An 11,932-nucleotide genomic window follows, 5' to 3' on the forward strand; every position below is an offset into this window, starting at 1 on the left:
AATTAGAAGCCATACCTCATAAGACAACAGGGAATTCACATGGGAGAGAAACCTTATGGGTGTAATGAGTGTTGGAAAGCTCTGCCCAAATCTCTCCTTATATCAGAATGCACAACATATATATCTAATGAATGAAATAAATGTGAGAAAGTCATTTCACATAGGTAATGCCTCATAATCCATCATGGAATTTGAACAAGGGAGAGACCTTAACAATATAATGAATGTGGAAGAGCTTTTCTCCAAAATTCATGTAAGTATTGTGACAAAACCTTTTGCTGGAAATCACATCCTATCCAACAGAGACTCATGTAAAGGAGAAAGCTTATAAATATTATTAGAGTCAGAAGTCAATGGTACATCAGAGAATTGACACAGGTGGTTTCTTAGGCGTATACTGATTGTGCAAAAACATTTTCTTTATTTCAGGCTTGTATAGACACAGAATTCACAAAAGGTGATAGTCTTTGCATGCTGTAAATACAATAAAACCTTTAGCCAGAAATTAGACATCAACAGACTTCAGAGAATTCATAAGGAACAAAAGTCTATGCAATGAATTTGGAAAATGTATTTCTGTTATAAATCAGTCTTCAATTCCCATGAATAGACTCACAAATGAGAAAACATGCATGCATAGAAAAGTTTTGTACCATAAATTATCTCTAGATGGTAAACTAATATATCACACAAAAGAAATATCATGAGTGTAATGGAATTGGGAAACCCTTTGCTATAAGGCAGATTTCCAGAAAGCTTAGCAAGATTACAGAAAAGTCTCTGAAAATGTAACATGTCTGAAAGATTTGTTGGCATCACAAACTGGAGGATAGCTCAAGTGCATGTGTTTTTGTGCCTGGCATCCAAATTGATATCTCTTTTTCTTTGATGAATTCCTTGTTTATTTATTTAGCAGATTTAGAGACAAAGGATTCCTGTCCATTGATTTACTACTATATGCCCACAATTGCCATGGTAAAGTATATGGCAAAAACTGAGTGCTGGGGGCTGTGAATCTGATTCATCACTGATAACATTGAAGACATTGGTTCCTGGTTCTTATGCTGCTATGCATGGAAATGTTTCTCTAATTTCATTTTCAAATAGTTCATTGTTAATATAAAGAAATGCTTCTAATTTTTAAAATTTCATTGAAATAATTTGTGATTAATGTGTCCTAGTCATGCATTATTACAGGGTGTAGTGCAATATTTGCACACATTTATGCAGTAAAAAGTGATCAAGCTAAGCAACTACAGTTTTATTAAGTTTTTAAAGAGTTATTTATTTGAAAGACAGAGTTACAGAGAGAAGTAGCAGCAGAGAGAGAGAGAGGTCTTCCTCTGCCGGTTCACTCCCCAGATGGCCACAATGGCCGGAGCTCTGCCAATCTGATTCCAGGAACCAGGAGCTTCTTCCAGATCTCCCACTTGGGTGCAGGGACCCAAGGACTTGGGCCATCTTCTACTGCTTTCCCAGGCCATAGCAGAGAGTTGGATCAGAAGAGGAGCAGCCAGGACTAGAACTGGTACCCACAGGGGATGCTGGTGCTTCAGGCCAGGGTGTTAGCCCACTGTGCCACAATGCTGGCCCCCAAGCAACTACAGTTTCTAATTCTTCTCCATGATTTGAGACTACCAGCTCCTCTCCTTCAGTTCTTTACACAGAACCTAATATGGTTGAATGTAGTCATCTCATTATATTATGGAACACCAGAAGTTCTTTCTGCCTCTTTGATTTTTGATACCTATTATCCAATCCCCCTCTATCCCTAGCTGCTTCCCTTCTCAGCCTCTAGTAATCACAGTTCTGTGTTCAGATCCATTATTTTCTTTCACTTCCACATGTGACAAGGACCAGGTGACATTTGTGTTCCTGCTTCTGGCTTATTTCAATTAATTTAATAATATTTTGTTCTTTTTTTGTATCTAAAAGAGGTTGCCCTGTCCATTGTTTTTCACTGATGGACAGCTAGATTGGTTTCACATCCTGGCTGCAGTGAACTGTGTTATAGTGGCTGTGTTATGGGAAAATTGCTGTATCTTTGATATGCTCTCCTCCTTTCCTTCTAATAAAATTTCCTTATTCTATATAGCCAAGAGCAAGATAACTCTCACATGGTAGGTCAATTTTTATCTTAGTTTAATTTTTGTTATTTATTTGAAAGAGTTACAATAGAGGTAGAGACACAGAGAGGTCCTCCATTAGCTGGTTCGCTCTACAGATGACTACAAAGGCCAGAGTTATGCCATTCTGAAACCTGGAGACAGGAGCTTCCTCTGGGTCTCCCTCATGGGTGCATGGGCCCAAGGACTTGGGCCATCTTCTACTGCTATCCCAGGAGATAGCAGAGAGCTGTATTGGAAGAAGAGCAGCTGGAACTAGAACTGGCACCCAAATGGGATGCTGGCCCTTCAGGCCAGGGCTTTAACTCACTGCACAACAGCGCCAGCCCCAATTTTTATCCTTTTTAAGGAATGACCATACTGTTCTGCATAACATCTGTACTAACTTGTGTTTTCACCTACCATATATGGTGGTTTTCTTTTCCCATGTGCTCTCTAGCATTTGTTATTTTTTATCAGTTTGGCATAAAAATGATATAGTATTGTTCATGTTTTTGTGTATTTTGAAATCAGTTAATTTGTTTATTAAATCTTTATTATTTGAAAGGTGGATTTAGAGAGAGAGGGAAAGACATAGATAGCTTTCATCTGCTGGCTCACACCCCAGAGAGTTTCAACAGTTGAGCCTGGGGCATGCTGGAGTCAGGAGCTTCATCCAAGTCTCCCACATGAGTGGCAAGGACCTGAGTCCTTCGTCCATCTTCTGCTGGTTTCCCAGGTGTTTAGCAGTGAGCTAAATTGGAAGTGGAGATTCCTAAACTCAAAGTGGAACTCAGATGTTATGCTGGCCTCACAGATTGCAGCTTTCCCCACTTGGCCACAATGCCAGCCCCTCTATCAATTTAATTCCTCAAAAATAGCTCAGTAATGTTGGCATCTATCTCATTTTGTTTTTTCTCTGTTATTATTCAACTTATTGATGTCTTATTTTTGTTCACATTATTCCTCTCAATTGCTCTACCTGAGGTGAGTAGGGCTGCTGTGTTGCTTAAATGAAGTGTATGCTTTAGATTACTCATTTAATGAGTGCATGTCATTCACATAGCACTTCACTGAAGTTCTACTATGTCCCAAATCCTCTTCTAGGCACAGAATTTAGACCACTTTTCTCTTAGGCCCAGATCTTGCCTTTAACATACTACTTGGAATTTAGTAGCTCATGAAATCTGCAGACTGCATAAATGAATGAATATTTTGAGGGCTGTGCTTTTGTGGAGGAACTTCATAGGAGACCGAAGGAATAAAATAAATCAAAAGTATCCACAGTATATAGAATGTATACTATTTTACAAGTCACAGAGAAGAAGAAGAAGAAGAAGGAAAGTAGTAAGACTAGAAAGTTTGTGGCAAGACTAACAGGCGCTGGTCAAGAACTTAATAAGCACATTAGGAAAGCAGTAAGGTTTCTTTTTTTTTTTTTTTGAGGAAAAGTTTTTATTTCTAGTGATGAAATTGGCTACAGAACATTATGAAAGTTTAAAAATACAAAGAGAAATTGTCTATAATTAATAGATTCAAAATTTGACAATCAGTGAATATCATTATTAGTCATTACCAACAACAGTTATTGATTTGAAAGGCAGAGTGACAGGAAGAGGGAACCACTGCTTCACTCCCCAGACACTTGCAATAGCCAAAGCTTGACCAAGCCAAAACCAGGAACTGGGAATTCATTCTGGATGTCCCATTTGGGTGCAGGGACCCAAGCACTTCTGCCATCCTCCGTCTCCTCCCAGGGTGCACACTAGCAGAAACTTGCCTCAAAGCAGAGAAGCTACCACTCAAGCCAGGCATTTGTATATGGGATGTGGGTGTGTGGTGGTGATAGCAAGCCCTCATGGATAAAAAAAAAAAAAAAAAAAAAAAAAAAAAAAAAAAAAAAAAAAAAAAAAAGTTATTTCTATGCCAAGGAAATTACTCTGTAGTCTTTCTCTTATAAACTACGTATTGCTGAACCTAGATAATTTTTCCTTTATTTAACAATGACATGAAAATGTCAGTTGAGTTGGCTTTCCTGAAGACCTTGTTTCTTGAATATTAGTGGCTAGCTGAGATAAATTCTTTTCATCTCTTTCTCGCTTCGGCAGCACATGTGCTCGCTTCGGCAGCACATATACTAAAATTGGAATGATACAGAGAAGATTAGCATGCCCCTGCGCAGTAAGGTTTCTTTACCTCCCTGTAGGCTCTGCTCTCCAGAGGTGAACAGGGTCCTCTAAACCCACTTGCTGCACACACAAACACCTGAGTGTTGTATTCTCCCACAGGTGTTGGAGACTGATATGGTGTTCTGATTTATATTTACATAATGGCTAGTGACATCGGGCATATTCACATGTTTTGACCATGTACATTTCTTCTGAGAAATGTCTATTCAGATCCTTGCCTGTTTCTTCACTGTATTTTTTGGAGTTTTTCCAATTCATGTAAATGTTCTGGAAATCTGTAAACATTCAGAGTTTTAATTTTTCCTGCCATCTGTTCATTGTATCTACACTCTGATGTTTACTTTGTTGTGAAGAAGTATCTTAGTTGGATATACTCAAATGTCTCTGTTTTTATTTTTGTGACTATTGCTATTGGAATCTTACCCAAAAGCTATTGTGTGTTGACAATATTTAGAGTTTCCCTATGTTTACTTGGGTTTGGGTCTTATGATTACATTTTAATTCACTGTGAGTTCACTTTCACATAGTGTAAGAGATGTTGGAGTCTCTTTTCAGGCTTCTACATATGGATAATCAAGTTCCTCTGCACCACTTGTGAAAGAGATTCTTCTTTCTCCAGTTCATTTTAGTTCCTTTGTTAAATATGAGTTGCTGGTAGAAATTTGGGTTTATTTCTATGCTACCAAGTCTTTTCCATTGAACTATGTGTCTGTTATTATATCAGTGCTAACACTTCTTCTTTTTTTTTTGCAGTATATTTATTTGAAAGGCAGAGTTACAGAGAGGTAGAGGCAGAGAGAGAGAGAGGTCTTCCATCCACTGGTTTACTCCCCAAATGGTCACAATGGCCGGAGCTCTGTTGATCTGAATCCAAGTGTCAGGAGCTTCTTCCAGGTCTCTATGCAGGTGCAGGGGCCCAAAGACTTTGGCCATTTTCTACTTTTTTCTCAGGCTATACCAGAGAGGGGTATAAGAAGTGGAGCAGCTGGGAAACATACTGGCACCCATATGAGATGCCGGCACTGCAGACGGTGACTTTACCTGCTTTGTCATAGTGCTGACCCCTGTAATATGTCTTAAAATATGGTGTGATGTCTCCAGCTTTTTTTTGCTTTATAATATTGCTTTAGATGTTAAGCATCTCTCATGTTTCTATGTGAATTTTAGCATCATTTTTTCTAGCTCTGAGAACATCGTTGGTATGTTGATTGGGATTGCATTGAATTTGCAAATTGCTTTTGGTAGTATGGATATTTTGGTATTATTCTTCCCATTCACAAACATAAGTTTTCTGTGAGACTGTCAAAAAGCCTTGACAAAAATTGGACTTTATTACACAAAAATTCATCACTTTTTGGGATCATTTAAATCCATAATTTTGCACTAATATTTGATAAATAATTAAAGACTTTGAGCATTTTAGTAGGAGAAATTAAAATATTTATCAATTTATTCAAATATTGTTTAGATGTGATATTCAAATATTGTTTAGAGCCATTGTCTATATTCCCTCTAAATTACGATCTTTTTGCTTTTTGCCTGTTAAACTTGTCCCTTGATTCAAGAACCCTTTTTAATGTAATGTAAACTGAAAATGTCATTTCATAAGCTAAAAAAAATGACAAAGAAGGAAAAAGAAGGGAGGGAGGTTGAGTATATAATTATGTTCTCCGAATTTTTTCTATAAAACATATTGAATCATTTAAAAGCTAATTAAAATTAAACTCAAAATTGGACCATTATGACCAATATTTAAAACAAGTGATTAAAAACTGTAGATGTCTTCAATTTTGATTATCATTCTTCTTTAGAATATCTGAAAGAAGTCCGGCTTCTCACTTTAAAATATACCAGTGTGTTAGAATTCAGTATTAAATGACTTTGTTTAAAAGTTTTATTTAATCTATTGCTTTAAGTAGTAATACTATGGCCATTGTAAAACAAAATCCTTATCATTTTTCATAAAACAGAAAGGGCCTTTAAAACATCATCACTAAAAATATTAAGAGACCTAAAATATAACATTCTTAAAACCCAAGTGATACCATTCAAAATTTTCAAATATGCAGGGATAGTTCATGTCAAGTAACTAAATAATTGTTAAGTGTATATATGGAATAGCTTCTATAAATTCTTTTGGCAAGGGCTGGCACTGTGGCATAGTGGGTGAGGCTGCCACCTGCAGTGCTGGTATTCCATAGGGGCATCAGTTCAAGACCTGGCTGCTCCACTTCCTATCCAGCTCTCTGCTATGGCCTGGGAAACACTATAAAATGGTACAAGTCCTTGGGCCCCTGCACCTGCATAGGAGACCAGGAAGAGGCTCCTGGCTCCTGCCTTCCAGTCAGCACAGCTCCAGCCATGGAGGCCAACTGTGGAGTGAACCAGTGAATGGAAGACCACTCTCTCTGCCTGTCCTTCTCTCTCTGTGTAATTCTGACTTTCAAATAATATAAATAAATCTTTAAAAATTCTTTTGGCAAATAGATGAAGCTACTTGTTATACATTTCAAATAAATAGCAAACATACTAGAAAAATATATTGAATAAAATTTAAGCAACTCATAGCTATACACAGAAATTTCTCACCATAACAACATAGCAACCACTAAATTTCCAAATTCAATTTTCCACAACTTAGAATCTTTAACTCCAGAAGGAGTACAAAATTGACAGAACAGTGGCCTATGTATCAGGATACCTAATGCTAATACAGAATTATCCCTGCCACAACTTACCTATGTGACCTTGAACAATTCACTTTACTTCTCTGGGCTTGGCATTTAGCATCCTCATGTGATAAAGGAGGCTTGGATAAGATCAGTTGTACTCTATCTTGAGACTTCAATGATCTCTCAGTTTCCAAACAGGCACCTTAAGGGAAAGTAAACCTTTAGATCAAAGCTTACATTTTTAAATCTAAATATATTTTAAACTCTTTCTACAACTAGTACAAAACAACACATTCAAATGTGTACCATGCCACTTTTCAATATTTGGGAATAATTAATGCATCATTTTAGAGCATTGTCTTGAGGCCAGTGCTGTGGTGTAGCTAGTAAAGCCACTGCATGCAGTGGGGGCATCCCATATGGAGGCCGGTTCAAGTCCAGGCTGCTCCACTTTCCATTCAGCTGTCTGCTATAGCCTGGGAGAGCAGTAGGAAGTTGGCCCAAGTCCTTGGGCCCCTGAATCTGCATGGGAGACCCTGAAGAGGTCCTGGCTCCTGGTTTCAGATTGGCATATCTCTGACCTTTTAGGCCATCTGGGGAGTGAACCAGCAGATGGAGGACCTCTCTCTCTCTCTCTCTTCCTCTTGTTCACTATCTGTGTAACTCTGACTTCCAAATAAATAAATAAATAAATCTTTTAAAAAATCAAAAGAATATTGTCTGGCACACAGTGAACCACTAAGTACAAGATATTATTAGGAATATTAGATTGAAATATTGAAATAAACTAGGCAATAAGCCTTAAGATGCAAATTAATACCAAGAAATATAATCTCAAATTTCTGTGTTCAACAAGGTAGTCTCTTTTCACTACTAACTTTATACTAAATAAGATATTTTGATATTTTGTTAAGAGTAAATTTATCGGGGGCCAGCGCCGTGGCTCACTTGGTTAATTCTCCACCTGTGGTGCTGGTATCCCTTATGGGCAAAGTGTTCTAGTCCTGGTTGCTCCTCTTTCAGTCCAGCTTTCTGCTATGGCCCGGGAAGGCAGTAGAGGATGGCCCAAGTGCTTGGGCCCTGCACCCGGATGGGAGACCAGGAGAAAGCACCTGACTCCTGGCTTTGGATGGGCACAGCTCCAACTGTGGCAGCCATCTGGGGACTGAACCAATGGAAGGAAGACCTTTCTGATTTCTCACTGTATATAACTCTACCTGTCAAATAAAAAAAATTATTAGTTTTTCATAAAAACTGCAGTATTGAAAAAGTTCTAAAATCCCTCTAATTCTAAATGTCTGTGACTGCTAACTCATTAGCACATATTGCATTCTTTACATCTGGGTAATCATGACAATTCACTTTTAAATGATTAACAGATCTGCTGTTATATATAAATACATGCTTTTCCGAAAATCATACAATAAGCAGGCTACATACTTTACTTCAAGTAGAACTGCCATATCCAGTCCTACAATTGTAAATAAGACAGTTTCAATTGTTCAGCATTATCAATTATAAATTCCAATCGTGTAGCAATACTCATAAGAATTTAGGGGGCCGATGCTGTGGAGTAGCAAGTAGAGCTGTGGCTTGCAGTGCTGACATTCCAATTGGGTGCCAGTTCAAGTCCTGGCTACTCAAATTACTATCCATCTTTTTAGGCAAGTAAGACTTACTATCCAGCAGTAGAGGATGGCCCAGGCCCTTGGGCTCCTGCACCTGCATAGGAGACCCAAAAGAAGCTGCTGGCTCCTGGCTTTGGATTGGCAGAGCTCCAGCCATTGTGGCCAAATGGGGAGTGAACCAGCGGTTGGAAGACTGCTCTCTCTCTCTCTCTCTCCTTCTCTGTGTAACTCTGATTTTCAAGTAAAATAAATGAATTTTTTTAAAAAAAGGATGAAATAAAAAGGAAGATGAAGATTACAAAATTGTTTAATTTTTTTAATAAATATAAATTTCCAAAGTACAGCTTTTGGATTACAGTGGCTTCCCCTCCCCCAAAACATCCCTCCCACCCATAATCCTCCTATTTCCTGCTTCCTCTCCCATCCCAGAAGATTACAAAATTGTATGAAGGACATTTGTACAGTAAACAAATATACTGATTTCCAATGCAATATTTGAATACTTGAAGCAGGAAGGCTAAGTACTTCTTTGCCAAAATAACATGTTTTCTCCAGTGTAAAACCCATTTGCCATCCCAATACACAAAGGGATTTGGGGCAAGAAGGAAAAAAGAAGTCCACACATGCAGAAATTTTAAGCAAAACAAAATAGAGAATGTATTTAGTTTCATGTAAATCACATGAGAATTAATAGTATTCTACCAATTTGCAACAAATATTTTTAACTTTAATGAATGAATGAACTTTCAGTTACATAGCAGGAAACTTCTACCCTCTCCCATAAAACTGAAAGAGAAACTTTTTAAAAGTAAAAACTGATGAAAGAATTCTGCAATACATGTTAATGTTAAGTAGCCCAGCAGAGTTTATTTAGAAATACAAACACACACACAGAAAATAAATACATTAAAATCTTACTGAATAGTCCAGTAATAGTTCAGGATCCAATATGTGTGCAAAAGATTCTGGATTTCCCAGTCACTTTGTATAGGAAATGATGTGCTTTGCTATGTAGCATGTAACTTTAGATTCCTGAACACCTCCACTTTGCTTCTTACCCTGAGTCCCAGCAAATACAGGAACACAGCTGTTGAGTCATTCATTTTCTGGATTTGGGAATATCAAAGAATTAATGAGTATAGAAAGTTGTACAGCAAAGACCAAGAATATCCAAGGGAGGTCAGGAAAATCAATTGAACAAGTCAAAATACTATGAATGTATACTGAATGCTCTGTTTTTAATATGTCTTACTTACCTAAAAAGACATGAGGGCTATTGCTCTCTCTCTTAATACAACTAAGGAGAAGATATCACCAATGCTCAAGAAAAATGAATACACAGCAGAGCTAATACAAAATCCCAAAATTCCAAAATAGAAAAACTGGATATGCACTCCTTACACACACCCTGAAGTGGCAATGAAGTAGAACAAATCTAAAATTAGAAAAAAATCTTTTTTTAAAGATTTATTTATTTATTTTAAAGTCAGAGTTGCACAGAGAGAGGCAGAGAAGAGAGAGGGGTCTTCCATCCACTGGTTCTCTCCCCAGTTGGCTGCAATGGCCAGAGTTGTGCCAATCCAAAGCCAGGAGCAAGGAGCTTCTTCCAGGTCTCCCACATGGGTGCAGGGGCCCAGGACTTGGGCCATCTTCTACTGCTTTCCCAGGCTATAGCAGAGATCTGGATCCATATGAGCTGCCAGCACTGCAAGTGGTGGCTCTACCCACTATGCCACACCACTGGCCCCGAAAATTCTTGTCAAATTAAGAACATTTAACCTTTGTTTTAGAGTGCATTATTAAAATATCTAAACTGGGGGAATACATAATTTCTTTCTTTAGAAATCAGAAGAGAAAAAGAACACTTCAAGCCTACTGTGACACCACACAGAAGGAATGGAGAATCATGATCTCAATTAGCCTAGGGACAGAATAAAAGGGAGGGAAATAGGAACAACAGAATTAAGATGAATAAGCTTTGACAGCTGAGGGAATCTGAATGTAAAGAAAAGGCATGCAGTTAACTGAAACAATAGAGATAAGTCTGAGAGGAAAAAACATTGTTAAGTCATATTAATGGGGCCAGAGCTGTGACTTAGTAAAGTAAAAAAAAAAAATCTAAAATTTGTTTTTAAATTATATAATTAAAAAAGATTAAAAAAAGATGTTCAATCTTAAGTCTCTACAGCATAAGATATACATCAATTTTCCCAGGTTCTATTTGCATTTATTAACAAAGTTTCATGGGTATAATCACTAAAGTGGCTCCAATAAGTCTTTTTATAAAAATTATTTTTTATTTTGACAGGCAGAGTGGACAGTGAGAGAGACAGAGAGAAAGGTCTTCCTTTTTCTGTTGGTTTACCCCCTAGTGACCGCTGCCGCCAGTGTGCTGCGGCTGGCACATGGCGCTGATCCAAAGCCAGGAGCCAAGTGCTTCCTCCTGGTCTCCCATGCAGGTACGGGGCCCAAGCACTTTGGCCATCCTCCATTGCACTCCTGGGCCATAGCAGAGAGCTGGACTGGAAGTGGAGCAACTGGGACAGAATCTGGCTCTCCCAGCAGGACTAGAACTTGGTGTGCCTGCACCGCAGGTGGAGGATTAGCTTATTGAGCCATGGAGCCTGCCTCCAATAAGTCTTAACCTGGGATGCAACTAAATTTAACAAGGATACTCAATAGGAATTTTAGAAGAATTCCAAAATATGTATCAGAATAAAAATAAATACTTTACTTGGTACATCTCATTTTAACTATACTATTGTCTAAATTTCCAAATGTCAGATGTACTAAAAAAATCCCCAAAGCAGCAGAGTTGGTCCGACATGATGAGGAATAAAATAAAGAAAATGAGAATTCGCAGATCCCAGATTAAAATAACCAAGAAGGCCCAATAAAAGAAAACTCAATGTCTTCATACACTAACATTTATTACCTCAGATTTATTTAACAAAAAGGTGATTATTCCAGCTACATCCCATTAGGTAGCCCAATTTTACCTGCTAAATCCATTTAAAAAAAGCACCTCATGATATATTACTAAAATCATATTGCTATATGCCATCCACCATGTCCACTGTACCTTATACCTAATGTTAACAGATCTGATGAAAATCAGTAGATAAATGATGTGTCTTAACCACGTGTGGGAAATGTCTTTTGTTCAACGTTTTTCCAAAAACCCCTCAGTCTCAGTTTGCCTTCACCTTGAAAAGACACTTCTGAGGTTTACTAATCAGTCCAGCTTCTTCGGGCCTCCCTCCAATGAAAGGGGCTAAAATCCATCAAAATAAACTCTAGGCACTGTCCTTGTGCTCCCAGTGACTTTTTCACTCTAG

General features: G+C 37.9%; 1 pseudogene; it reads left to right on the forward strand.

Annotated features, from left to right (window-relative positions):
* Window positions 1–4,218: 4,218 nt before the first annotated feature.
* On the forward strand, window positions 4,219–4,286 carry LOC138848338 (U6 spliceosomal RNA; annotated as a pseudogene).
* The last annotated feature ends 7,646 nt before the right edge of the window (window positions 4,287–11,932 follow it).

The sequence above is a fragment of the Oryctolagus cuniculus genome, unplaced genomic scaffold (genome assembly GCF_964237555.1).
Source record: "Oryctolagus cuniculus unplaced genomic scaffold, mOryCun1.1 SCAFFOLD_45, whole genome shotgun sequence".
NCBI lineage: Eukaryota > Metazoa > Chordata > Mammalia > Lagomorpha > Leporidae > Oryctolagus > Oryctolagus cuniculus.